The sequence below is a fragment of the Canis aureus genome, chromosome 10 (genome assembly GCF_053574225.1).
Source record: "Canis aureus isolate CA01 chromosome 10, VMU_Caureus_v.1.0, whole genome shotgun sequence".
NCBI classification, from domain to species: Eukaryota; Metazoa; Chordata; class Mammalia; order Carnivora; family Canidae; genus Canis; species Canis aureus.
The window spans coordinates 8,896,611-8,910,776 of NC_135620.1; the positions used below are offsets into that span (position 1 = coordinate 8,896,611).

The 14,166-nt window shown below is 38.6% G+C and overlaps 1 long non-coding RNA gene and 1 pseudogene across 1 annotated transcript in view; one reads left to right on the forward strand and one right to left on the reverse strand.

Annotated features, from left to right (window-relative positions):
* The window catches only part of LOC144321944 (uncharacterized), a 429,293-nt gene that overhangs the window by 374,725 nt on the left and 40,402 nt on the right, over positions 1-14,166 (reverse strand). The gene's annotated exons all lie outside the window — the stretch shown is intronic.
* Positions 12,310-14,062, forward strand: LOC144322784 (growth factor receptor-bound protein 10-like; annotated as a pseudogene).

Genomic DNA, 14,166 nt, shown 5'->3' on the forward strand with positions numbered 1-14,166 from the left:
TTACAAGCTGACTTCTATACCCTAGAACATCGTCCCCTCCTTTCAGAGGCCTGACTAGGATGTGAAGTCATTGGTTTTCACATCTGCCCACTAGAGGGTTTGCACTTTCTTCTGGATATTCACTGGGTCTGCCTCAGTGTTACACCTACACACATAGCTGGCACTCAAGTACTTAGAGAAGCAACGTATAAGTGGAGTCTTCATTACCTGCAATACTCACACTATTGATAGCATGCCTTACTAGAGAAGAGCTGTCAGCCCACAGTGAAATTACTAAGTAAGGAGACAAATGTGTTTTCTGAATTTTTTTTTCAGAGCAGTCATAATGATGTCCAAAACGAAATACAACTTTCACGATTGCACAACAGAATGGTTAATATAAATGACACACCAGGCACCAGCCTCAGTATCACCAGAGTTCTGGTTCTCGATCTGCCACTGACTAGGGTGAATTCATCTGAGCAAGCATCTTGATTCCCCTGGACTTCACTTTCTCTACCGGTTAACTGTGGTAGTAACAAGATAAAAATTCTGAAGCTCTGTTCCTCTGATACTGAACACAGCCACTGTGGGAAAGCTTCTGTGGATCACAGCACATTCTCTGTCCATTTACCCTTCACTGAGAACCTACTACATGCCAGACATGGTGGAGAGATCGACTCTGCAAGACTGAAGGACCACCACCAGCACAGCCTCATTTGACCCTCTTAACAACTGAGTGAAGTAGATGCAACTATATTCCAGCTGCCATAGGAAAAAATGCCATCTTTAAGTAGACAACTTACTTGAGCTCATGTATCTGCTAAGTAACAGAGCTGGGACTGAAATTTAGAGATTCTGACCTATATGCTTTTCCAATCTAGCTAAACTGCTTCTATCTGGTTATAGTTAAAAAAAAAAAAAAAAAAAAAAAAGATACCAAGAAACAATGCTGCTGTGCACTAGAAGGAAATAGAAATACTTCCATTACATAAATATAATGAAGGTAAATGAGGTTATTGATCGAGTAATGGAAAAAAAATCATATGATCTTTTTTTCATTAGGAATCTGGTTTTAGGTTGAGTTTCACTTTTTGCTTCTCTAGGGCAAAAATGCTGTTAATTCTATTACAGAATGTTAAATAAATAAATAAGTAAGTAAGTAAGTAAGTGAATGAACAAACAGGGATATGGGTTATTCATTTTTTCCCTACCATACTTTTTTCTACATTTATAATCGTTCTTGGAAATCAGGGCTTCAAGTTACAATGCAATAATACCCACATGTGCAGAGCAACAGAGGCAAGTATTGGATCTTGAGAGCAAACACAAGAAATTTGGGAGAAGGAGGGGTGCACTGGCTTGAGTTATTTAATCTCAAACATGCCCTCAGCCTTTTAATCCACTCTCCATGCATACACGCAGCTTAAGTGTGTGAGCCACCGCTATACTCTGGCTGGCTACCTGAGATAATGTAAATAAAAAATATTAATAAGATCTGAAAGCAGTGTTCTCCCCACATGTGCCGTCAGGAGCAAGCCACAGGAAGAAATTGGAAAGCACTCTACAATTCGAACTGCAGGAAGATAAATGGTCAGGAGAGATTTGTTTTGTTTTGTTTTGTAAAGGCACTTAAACGCTGACAAAAAAAAAAAAAAAAAAAAAGCAAGTAGATTTTTGAAAGCCTTTGCTATGCCAAGGAAAACCTAATACATCACTATAACTATGAGCAGAGAGCAGAAGAAAAGAGAAGGGGTCATATCTATCTATCAGCCTTTAAACAAACACATCTAAAGCTGCTACAGGTAGGGTACTACATAATATTAAGTCATAGGCCTGCCGCAGTGACGCCACTCCCTACTTAAAATAAAAACTGGAGATTGATACTGTACCCACTTCTTATCCCACCACCTACCTGCTGTTATTTTTTAGCCTGGGGAAAAGAAAATCTTTTTATTTTCTAAGCCACAAACAAGGATAATGCTTCCCTCTTCATTTCCCACAGTCTAAAAGATTCTAATGCAATGGTTAACAAACCAAACAAACAACAAAAATCCTTATGCTCTTTGGCTTGTGAAGAATGTGATCACAGTGTTCCACCAAAGCCCTATGTAAATCTTTATCTAAGGGGTAACCCATAACAAAGTCTTTGTCCTGACAGGATTACTTCCAGTCTTTCACTGGTAAACATGGCTTAGGGCACATATCTGGTATAAATCCTACAAGATCATCTTTATTAGTAATGACAACTATTACATAGTAATCAGCTAATTAGAAAATAGGACTTCAAGTTTATTGATATATATTTTAGTATTATTTACAGCAAGAAATATTGAGAAATGCATCTATATATAGCCACAATGCTTCTGTCTATATTTCCATAAATTTACTATTATTATTCAAGAACCATTTGTCCCAAGAAGATGAAATTACAAATAACTTTATTGTCTATTTCAGGAACTTTCTGAAAATCTATTTATTTAACCTATTCAACTAAGGCTCTGTCAGAATAATCACCTCTTTGTAGAACAGCAGATTGCCCAGCTGGGCTTTTCTAGCAACAGTTTAAAACTTTCTCCTGGCTATGCTCACCAATTCTGAAATGTTACATCTCGAAACAAGCACAATTCCCATCAAGGTGCTGTTCATTCCAACCCATGTAGAAACACGTGCCTTAAGCCACCTATGAACATTAATCTTTTATTATCCAGGACACTTAACTGCATTCCAAGCGTTACTAATCACTCATTATGATCCTGGTCTCCCTTGTTTGAGGAACAGGCTACTCTAGGGTCTGTTTGGGGACATAACAAAACATGATGTATTAGCTATGGTGAAAGATAAATATTCCACTGTTCCAAAAGATTAATAGTAAAATTAAGACAAACAAATAATAATTCCATACTTATGTCAAGTAAGTTCTGGTCCCCACCAAAGTTAAATTTTAGTTGATGGATGGGCTTAAGGGTATCAATCTAGTTTTGCTTTATATCATTTCTTTTCTCTACATACTATGTTTAACTTAAACAACTCATTTGTGCCTGAGTAAAAACTAGTCAGTTAATTAATATGGACAAGTGAGTTGATGAGTATGGAAGGGGCCACTAATTTTTATAAGTTAAGATAAATTCACAGTTGTCATCAGAGGAGAATAAATGTATCTAGGAGAACATTACTGAAGTGAAGATTTTAACACTGAATAGACCGAAGCATTTATTTAAGTTGTCATTTGTTCTTGGTGGAGCTTGAAAGATATTTTACATGAATAACCTAAAAGATAATTATCATCATTATATATGCCTTTTTAAAGTTAGTACAATATTAATATATGGCCCTAATGATTACCCTAACCTGTTTATCCAGAATCAGAGACAGAAAAATTACTGATTTTCTAAACTCTTTCTCTGAGAGTCCTTGTTCAAAAGTCAGTTCGGGTTTCACTGAGAACATCCATCTGTCTTTCCTGTTTCCCATTTCCAAATGAATTCCTATTAGTTTTCTTTTCCTACTGAAGGAAAGTCTCAGAAAGAAGTGGGCAGATGGTCACTGGAATTGAATCAATTTAAAATGTTTACATATTGCAAAAGGTGCAACGATTAAATATGCGAAGGTAAGGGATGACCTAATATGATTGACAAAATATTCTTGTTTTAAAAGAGCACTCCCACACTACTATATCTATACCATCTTGTCAGATTCCAGAAAATGGTCAACAGAGCTATGTAAAGGAGTAAAACCATTCTATTTCATTATTTTACAAGTCAAGTCCAAATAATGAAGGGAATACAAGAGGAAGAAAAAAGCAATCACCTTTGAAAACACATTCTAGCTTTTTTTATTGAAATATAGTTTTACAGTTTCAGGTATACAACAGAGTAATTCAATATTTATATACATTGTGAAGTGATCACCATGATAAGTCTACTTACCGTTTGTTACCATGCACCGTTGTCATATTATTGACTGTATATTCTATGCTGGTCTTCCCATCCCTGTGACTTACTCATTTTATAACTGCAAGCTTATACCTCTTAATCCCCTTCACCTATTTTGCCCATCCCCCACACCTTCCTCTCTTCTGGCAACCACCAGTTTGTTCTCTGTATGTATCAGTCCATTTCTCTTTTGTTTGTTCATTTGGGTTTTTTTTTTTTGTTTTTTTTAGATTCCACATATAAGTGAAATCATAAGGTATTTGTCTTCCTCTAGCTGACATACTGCAGTTGACATAATACACTCTAGATCCGTCCTGGATCCATCTTGCCACAAATGAAAAGATTTCATTATCTTTTTATGGCTGAATAATATTCCATTTCACTCACACACACACACGTATGTACCACATCATCTTATCCACTTATCTATTGATGGAGACTCAAGGTGCATCCCTATCTTGGCTACTATAAATGGACAAGATATGAAAACATTTTACCTTTAACTGCGTACAAAATTAAAGGGATAAAAAACATCTTTTGCTGATGTAGAATATACAGTAGGTAGTTTATTTTTTTTATTTATTTATTTTTTTAATTTTTATTTATTCATGATAGTTACAGAGAGAGAGAGAGGCAGAGACACAGGCAGAGGGAGAAGCAGGCTCCATGCACCGGGAGCCCGACGTGGGATTCGATCCCGGGTCTCCAGGATCGTGCCCTGGGCCAAAGGCAGGTGCCAAACCGCTGCGCCACCCAAGGATCCCTATTTTTTTTTTTTTTTTTTTTTATCAATTCTCAAGACAATGATTTTCTACTAGACATCAGAGGAAAGTCTTATATTTCTATCTGTCACAGAGCCTGTCACAAAACATGCAATAAATGTTTCCAAAGAAATATTTGTTAATTAGTATACTCTAGTCCATACTTCTAGTAACCAAATATAATACATTCAGCTTAATTTCTATAGGAAAAAAATGTTCAAAATTACAACCTAAAATCTATAAATGCAACATTCTATTGTTTGAAATTGCATAGATTTTCACATAGTTGTCAGAATTTATAGCTAAGCAAGTCAAAAATCATAAAATCATTTCCTAACGTTAGTGACACAATCAATTAAAATCTCATCCTATTTGCTGGACTCAAGAGACTTTTTTTTTAAATGAACTATTGTTTTGGTATTTTAGAAGGGCAACACAGGCTAAATCTATACTACTTATTACATATTCAGTTAGTATTTTGACTATGTGATAGGATAAAGTGAAAACATTAATCATTGTATTTTTATGAGCTTTCTGTTGACTTACATAAGAGAATCACTCTTGAATCCAGAATATTGTAATCAATGAGTAAAATGTGTATTTTTGTTCAGACTTCTTGATTTAGCAAGTCTTTTCTTGATTTTAGCATTTTATGTTGAAATGTATATTTTAAGAAGCTACACTCCTAAATTTATTAGTATGTGCATTTCACAACAAGGAATTAATCTGTGGTCTAATAGCTTAAAAGAAAAAATAAAACATCTATTTTTCTTTTAGTAAATAAATATACCTTCAATTGAATATGAGAGCAATATGAGTTTTAGGACTCCATACATTTACTTAATTCAAAAGATCTTGAACACCTATACAGGGTAGGTGCCGATATGGTTCACATCACAAGAATGCATTTTGCCTGAATTGCTTAGCAACTTAATTGCTAGGAAGATATGCTGTGTAAGAGAACCTGAATGAATCACTTAAACATTTGACTCTTGATTTGGGCTTAGGTCATAATCTCAGGGTCATGAGACTGAGCCCCATGTCCGGCTCCATGCTCAGCACAGAGTCTACTTGAGATATTCTCTCTCTCTCTGCCTCTCTCCCTGTTCACTCTCTCTTTCTTTCTCTCTCTAAAGTACATAAGTAAAATCTTCAAGAAAAAAAGATACGATGTGTAGACCTTTCAGCAAGTCCTTTGTTCATCAGGTGGACTTGGAGTACAGACAGAAAGACCTAGAGATTTTAAACTAAAAACTAACAAATCAAAAAGTACACTCTTGAAGATGAAGAAACTATTGCCAAGATCAGCTATGCCGACCTATGACTATAAATAGAATAACGAAAGAGAAAAACCCCATTCTTTGTAAATGGACTGTCACAAAATTGAAAAGACCACCATCAAGGGGATAGAAACTGTTCTGGGACTTGTGTTTTTTAAAAGTTGTCCAAGATTATCAGGCTTTGAGAAAAGTCCCAGGGCTGGGCTATCACAGATTGTCAGATGGTAGGGGCTATAAGAAGTGCTTTGAGAAGATAGTACAGTAAACCACTGGAAATCCAAGCATCTTGGAAAACCCTTCTGAGCCAGAGAAATGGCAATGCTGATGCTTTGATTATGTGACCTAGTTGTTTTCAATGGTTTGGGGCCAGCCACTCTCATGCACAGCAGCTTCCATTCCTGGTGTCAGTGCACAGATAAGGTTAATATTGATTGACAGAGTTGATGACTGCCAAGAAGCCCTAAGGTTTAGCTGATACTGCTCTCATTCATATGCACCATGTATGACTTTTTTTTTTTTCCATGTATGACTTTTAAAATTAAAACATCACAGGTAAATTTTGTGGCAAGCACTAAGGTTCCTGTTCTTGTTTCCAACCACATGGATCTCATGGTTTTTCATTCACATTGGGATTTTGTGCTAGTGTTATCCACATCACAAAGCTACCCTAAAACCAAGAGGCCTATTTTAAATGGAAACATAACGATTTGTTTCCACCACACTGTAAGATGTCCCTCAGTTTTTCCTCCTTTTCTCATCTACAATTTTGTTTGGATAAAATGAGAGTTCTCTGTTAGAGATACAGTGACACAGACCCTGAGATGAATGAAGCTTAAGTATCTTATAAATCAGAATTTAATACCTACTAGTGTTACTGAAATGAGAACGTTTTGGTGAGGTCATTTTGTTTGCTTTCAAATTGTGTTTTGACAGTGATGAGTAATATCAAAATGAGAAAGTGATCATCAGTTTAAGTCCTTTCAAAGGTTATTTTTCATTTAATGTCTTTTCTTTCAGTTACAATTGTACACGTTTAGAGTTTAGGTGAGTACACACAATCAGTTCCTCAAAGTTTGAAGCCTGGAGGGAATTTACCCTTACATTAGTGCACCATTGTGTTCTAACCATTCACTGCTTTGCTGTTGTATCATCTAGAAGAATTGGAAACTTGTTCCGCCCTTCATTGTGCTGAACACAGATTGATGTTGTAATGTCAGGTAAAGGGTGAAGAGTATCAGCAGGGACAGCTGCTCAGAGGCAGGGGAAAAAAATACTCGGGATATCTAAAATCCTCAAAATATTCAGGAATCAGGCAATCGATTCGAAAAAACAGGTTGGCAAGTTTGACACATTCATAATATTAGATTAAACTTAATTTTATTGGCTTCTTGTTTAGTATTTAGTTGCATCTGTGTTTGGGAGCGAGAGACAGCAGGTGTACTGAAAGGCTGCTAAATTCCAAAGTAAAGAGAGAGGCTCTTATTCCCCAGAAAAATGCATGAGCAGCTAAGGCAATCAATTTCCACATGCTGAGGGTTTTCAAATTCACCCCTTCCATAAAGACGTTTCATTGTTACTACCTCCAGCCTCCAGTATGCTAGCATTTACTTGGCTTATTTTTATGCCTATTGGTATGTCTTCAGGGAAAGTTTTATTTACACTCAGAGAAGGTTTACATTTTCTGCAAAAGGCAATAGCGCATTTCTCAAGCTAAATCATAATGGATAAGGTTATCAATCGCTGAAGTTGGCTGATTCGGGGGATTACTGTGGATGACAAAGATCATGATCCAACAGGGTTTGTATCTTATCTATGTCAGATAAATATAACTGAAAGGACTATTATAAAGTCGAATTTTGCTCTAAAGCAGAAATTCAATACTAAAGAACCCAAAGTGTCAGAGTAAGATGGTAGATGAAGGGAGAAAAAAAAGATAACCTCGAGCTCAATTCACATTAATCAATATATCATTAGTTCCTCTTAACAGAGCTGTCTCCATGCTAGAAATCTCTGTCATGAAAAGGCTCCTCCTATCTGAAACTTCAATAGATCTCTTGGAATGGGTTCATAAAGAAAGTACACAACGTAGCCTTTTCTTTGTGACTAAAGGAAAACAAATAGGTGTTCTTTATAATCTACACTGGGAGCCTTTCTGTAAAGCTAAGGTAGAATTTAGCGGCTCTAAGACCCCTCCTTATAGTCCTGATAAAATATCCATGAATCCAAATAAATAATGATGAAGAAAATTTCTGGAAACAGAAATAAGAGTAGACAAATTTTCAAAGTTCCAAATGGGGGTAGGATAGCAATTCACACTGAAGACAGCTTCAGTTTTTCATTCTAACCCACTCCATGAAGTCTGAAGGGCATGGATCAAATGTGCTCTCCAAACCCTGCTAAGGCAAGGAAATAAAATCCTGAGAGCGGAGTTCCAGCTCCTTCATGCAAGATCACCACTGCCCAATGAAAAGCTGCTATTCCTCAAAATCTGTGCAATTTATCTTCTGAATCAGCCAAATTCTGAGCCATTCTTCCTCCCCCTTAGTTCCTCCTACAGCCATTCAGAAGCTACAGCAGAACTTCAAGACTGGAATAGCATAGGAGCACAGTGTTCTGAATTCATGAATAAAAAGCAAGCTGCTGAGTATTCTGTTGCTTATTTAGATCAGTACTTCTCAAATTATCTTGTGTGAGAAACCAGCATATTCACTTTGTTAAAATTTCCAATCTGTAGCAGAATAGTATTTAAGAAAATTAAAATAAAAACAAATTACATAGCAAATTCAAGTCACCATCCATCACATAAAATTTAAGACAATACTTTTTCAATGATTAAACTCAAAAGACATAAAATTACCCCAAGTATCACTTTTTCTTTTCAAGAAAGTTGCTAAAGTCTTACTTTCAATTTCCTTAGTTTTATTTTTTGTGGACCTGTAGCCAAGATTCTGTATACTGGAAATATTCTGTGAGCCACACCTGCAGTAGCACAGAGTTAGGTAACTCAATACTCAACACAGAGAAGTCCAGGTCAGCCTAGTGTTTTATAATGAAATGACTTCCTGGCAGGGGATTCAAGAAGAACTTACTCATTCCTCTTCTTCAAGTTTAGATCTCAATGGAAAGGAGTAAAGACGTTCCATACTGCCAGTGTTTTTGGAAAAGTACTGGAATTAGATAGATTTCTTATGGAATGTAAAAGAAATAGTAGGAAAAAGAAAAACCAAAACAGGACATTTCTACAAATCTCTGACAATGTTCTATCTCTGTAGAACATTAACAAGAAATATGATTTCAGAAGCCCATCCCAAAAGAGAGAACACAAGTAGTTTTTGAATCAAGAACCATAGGACATAAAAAAAAAAAAAAATTTCAGATAAAGGCAGAAACTCAAATATTTGACTTAGTAGAAAAAGAGTGAGATCTTCAATAAATTATAATCCATTAAAAATAGTAAAAAGAATAGGCACTAGAAAAAAAATCCTATCAGTTGTACCAAGGATAATCATGAATGTTATTCTAAGGGAAATAAAGTAATGAAATGAAGGACTATGAAAGGTCAAGTAAACAAGAGACACAGACTCAGTCTAGGATTTCCAAATTTTCCTGAGCAAACAACAAAACAAGCTGATTGATCCAAAGTGCTCACTCAGTTTCAGGAGACCTTCACAGTAGGGAGTCAACAAATATTGAATAAATGGGTTAATGATTGGCAGCAGAAAGACAATTCTACCAGTCACTTAATCAAGTTCAAGTAGCTATTTAGCTCTCTAGAAACTCTTTGTATTGAATTAAAACAGAACATAGCGATTGCAAAGAACATAGCAATGTACTTGATATCCACCCAACTCCCTCTCATGAGTTTGTGGGGAAGGGAGGATGGCCTAAGGAAAAGAAGTTTGGAAACATACACAGGTCCATTGAGGTGGGTCATTTTGGTTTGTTTAAACTTTTTGTTACTTTCAGTGATTGTAGCCAATGTATAGGTCACTAGAGAAAGCTCTAGAATTTAAGTAGTGCTTTAGGGGCAACCATGTGGCATTATTAGATTCATTCATTGGAACTCATGGAGGAAGAACTAATGGTGATTTTTATTCATGGGTATTCGGCCCTCAGAGCTGTTCTTGAGCACCGCCAACAAGATGATGACAGAGACAAAAGCTCTAATACAGCTCCATTTGTCCCTGAGGGTGACTCTTCTTGTCATTTCTATACCCAGCCACAACCTCTTCCCCACATTTGACATGGCTTTCATTCATTACTATGCATTATTTATCTGAATACTATACCATTGAGTTATACTTCAAAGTACATGTATTTCTGATGGGATGTGCTCAGTATGGTACATTCCTCTAGGTAGTTCTGATAAGAAGTACTCCAAAACAGTAAAGACAAGAAACCAAGGCTCGCTTATAGGAATTATTTTATGGGTCTTTTTGGGAAAATATGTATGTGTGTGTGTCTATCTGGGCTGGGCTGGTGGTGTTGGTAATAATGAACTGCCCACAGAATATGGTGCTGTTCCCTAGTAACCAACAGCATGCGCAGCCAAGAAAGCCTGAATAGGGGTAAACCTGTGGCTTGAAATTTGTCTTTTTCCTGCCTGAAGATAACTGGCCATGACTTATTCCCCAAAGACCTTGTATTTTGGATACACTAGAGAAGAGAGAGGAAAAGAGAAAGTCTAAATGGGAAGAAGAAATTCTGCAGGAAGAAAGCTTTACTAAAGGTACAAAATTAGAACATAAGCAAAAACAAAACTAGGTTTTCATTACTAGTAGTCCAACTAGGTTTCATTGCCGGAGACAAAACAAAATCAACAACATAAAAATTCATTTTGTAGAGACCATATCAAATGTCAGATCAAGAAGCCTGACAGGGAACCAACCAATGTTCCTGAGCAAAGAATGAGTAGACTGAAGTGAATTTCCCTGAAGAAATTCCCAGAAATCTATTTCTCTTCACATAAGACTATGCGTATTAAAAAGGAAAGAAGTGAAACACTCAAAAGGATTTTTAAAATGTGAAACTAATGCAATGAGATCCCTTAAAAAAAAAAAAAAAGCTAAAAACTGTTCATAGTAACAGTTACAGGAGTGGGTGGGGGAGCCCATATTTTAGTCATTTAGAATATCATCCTTTGATAAATAACCTAGAAATGAGATCTTTGCAGAAAAATCTAAACAAATTTAGCTATTGAGGTCTAAATGCCAAATATGACTAAAGGTCAAAACTAAAATAGCTCACAAAAAATTGAACTACAAAAGTCTCGATGAGAAAGAATAGCATAGCCAGAACAAAGCATGCTTCTGGCAGAAAAAACAATGCAAGATGAAAATAAATAAATAAGAGAGGAGCTAAAAGCAAGCCAAGACAGATCCATGCAAATAGAATAATTTACCCATCTGACCAAGAGGGCTAGGAGAAGACAGACTGTTTAAAGTCCATGGAAACAGTGTCTTTGTACTGGTCATATAATTACAATTAATTGAATCATATCGGAACAAGAGCAGAACAAAATGGTCAATACACAGTACCTAAGGTCTACTAGTATCTAGAAGAAGCAAAAGTTGACATTTTCAGTAAAGAATTACTTTACAATATATTACAAAATTATCTGATCAACGTAGATTGGGTAAAGCACAAAGAAAAAAGTTCAATCACACTTATGCTTTGGACCAAAATTGACTTTAGAGACCTTTCAAAAGTCCTTCCAACTACAAGAACCACTCAATGTATTTAGTTGTATTATATGAGGAGTCATTCGCTTCTCAAGGGTACTTTATATCCAAGTAGATATCCGATAGACTACACCTGGAAAAGAGACAATTTGATCCAAAAGATGACAAGATCAGATTCCAAAGAGAAGAACCACATTAAATAGCAGGAAGTCCTTTAGCTATTAAATTGAATAGTAGAAAATATCTCAGTACACTACCAATCCAACTCTCTTACAGTAGAGCCAATTTTTCCTGCCATTTTTGCTGCCACCATTAAGCATGTTAAATATACAATAGCATCCAACAATTTAACATACCAAAATGACAGGAAACAAAGTGTGTGGCCAATAAGGTAAGACAATTTCTTTGCAATCTCACCAACTGTTTTGGGACCATCTCCTAAACTAGCAATCTCAATAATGCTTAGTTAAGATCTTTGATTAAACAACAGAAGTAACTGAACATTGTATTGAGAAAAAGGCATGAAAATAAACCATTTGTGTCTTCAGTCTGAAGAAAAGCAATAAATACAAGCTACCGTGCATAAAGTTTAGAAAAGGAGACAAAAGGAGGGCCGACGTTAAAATGTCAGGGATTTAATGCAACCTAAGTCTAAAATGTAAGAGCACCTAAAATGGTAGCAAGACACATGAAGGATGAAGATGGTGAGGTGAAGATATTAATGATCATGAATTCAAATATAGAGAGAGGAGGTCTTCGCGGGTAATCATATTTAAATAGCTGTCTTTTCATTGCCATTTCTCCTAAACTCTAATTCACCCATTCTGGGAAAATCAAATGACTCCACGATGAAGCCAGAAGACTGTATCTTCAGTAGAAAGCAGATTTAAAGATTTTGCAGAACTCTCTCAACTCCAGTAGCTGTCCTGAAATCCAGGGGGTTTTGCACGTGAAGGAGCCGGGGAGGAAGTCGTGGAGAACGCTGTCCGTGTGTTTGCGGAGATCCGGCCTTTATCGCCCCACGAAGGGAGTGTCAGAGGGGCCCGGGCACCTGCCGCTGCTGGCGGGCTTGGAAGAGAGCAGCGGCTCCTCCCGGACGGCCGGCAGGAAGCAGCAGGGCGCCCACAGCCCACGGCCTCTGCATAAAGCCCAACGAGAGCTGCGGCGGGGATCCCCGGGTGGCGCAGGGGTTTGGCGCCTGCCTTTGGCCCGGGGCGCGATCCTGGAGACCCGGGATCGAATCCCGCATCGGGCTCCCGGTGCATGGAGCCTGCCTCTCCCTCTGCCTCTCCCTCTGCCTGTGTCTCTGCCCCTCTCTTTCTCTCTCTCTGTGACTATCATAAATAAATAAAAATTAAAAAAAAAAAAAAAGAGCTGCGGCTGCTGTGTGTGTGCCGCAGAGCAGGGGAGAACGCGCCGGCGCCGGCGTGCGGGCTGCTCAGTGCGGGGGCCGCTGCACCACAACTCCCTCGTGGCCTTGGATTTTCCTGGGCAAACGGGAAGAGTGAGAGAGAACCCGGCGGAAGCCCAGAGCGCGGCCCTGGAGGAAGGTCACGCGTGGAGGAAACGACGCGCCGGGACGAACCTCCCAGGCCGCCGGTCCACCCGGTACAGTGACCCACAGGGCGCAGCCCTGGCTCCGCGGCAGGAGCTCCAGGGAGGAGTCGCGCCGCATCACCAAGCAGCAGGGCCCGGTGGACGCGCTTCCCCGCTCCGGGACAGCCAGGCCGCTTCCCCGCTCCGGGACAGCCAGGCCGATCCAGAGGCATTCGTGCTCACGCTGTGTCATCATCAGAAAGTTAAAAATTTCCGGGTCTTACCTTGCGGGGACGCCGGGCAGATGTTCTTTTTTTTTTTTTTTTTTTTTTTATTGGTGTTCAATTTACTAACATACAAAATAACACCCAGTGCCCGTCACCCATTCACTCCCACCCCCCGCCCTCCTCCCCTTCCACCACCCCTAGTTCGTTTCCCAGAGTTAGCAGTCTTTACGTTCTGTCTCCCTTTCTGATATTTCCCACACATTTCTTCCCCCTTCCCTTCTTTTCCCTTTCACTATTATTTATATTCCCCAAATGAATGAGAACATATAAGGCGCAGGGTTTCAGACTGGATAAAAAAGCAGGACCCATCTATTTGCTGTCTACAAGAGACTCATTTTAGACAGAAGGACACCTACAGCCTGAAAATAAAAGGTTGGAGAACCATTTACCATTCGAATGGTCCTCAAAAGAAAGCAGGGGTAGCCATCCTTATATCAGATAAACTAAATTTTACCCCAAAGACTGTAGCGGGCAGATGTTCTTCAGCCTTGACGACGGCAACACCAAATTCTCCGACCGGACCGGCTCGTTGACTTTTACCAGCTCAACGAGGGAGTCCTGCCCTGCAAGCCCTAGCACCACTGCATCCGCGTGGCCTTATGACCCCACGGGCCCCGGGGCCACCGACGGAGGAAGCTGACACTGGACCGGGGGTGCCGCCCCGCCGGGCTCCCCCCGCCGCCGGGAGGCGAACCCGCGACGACCAC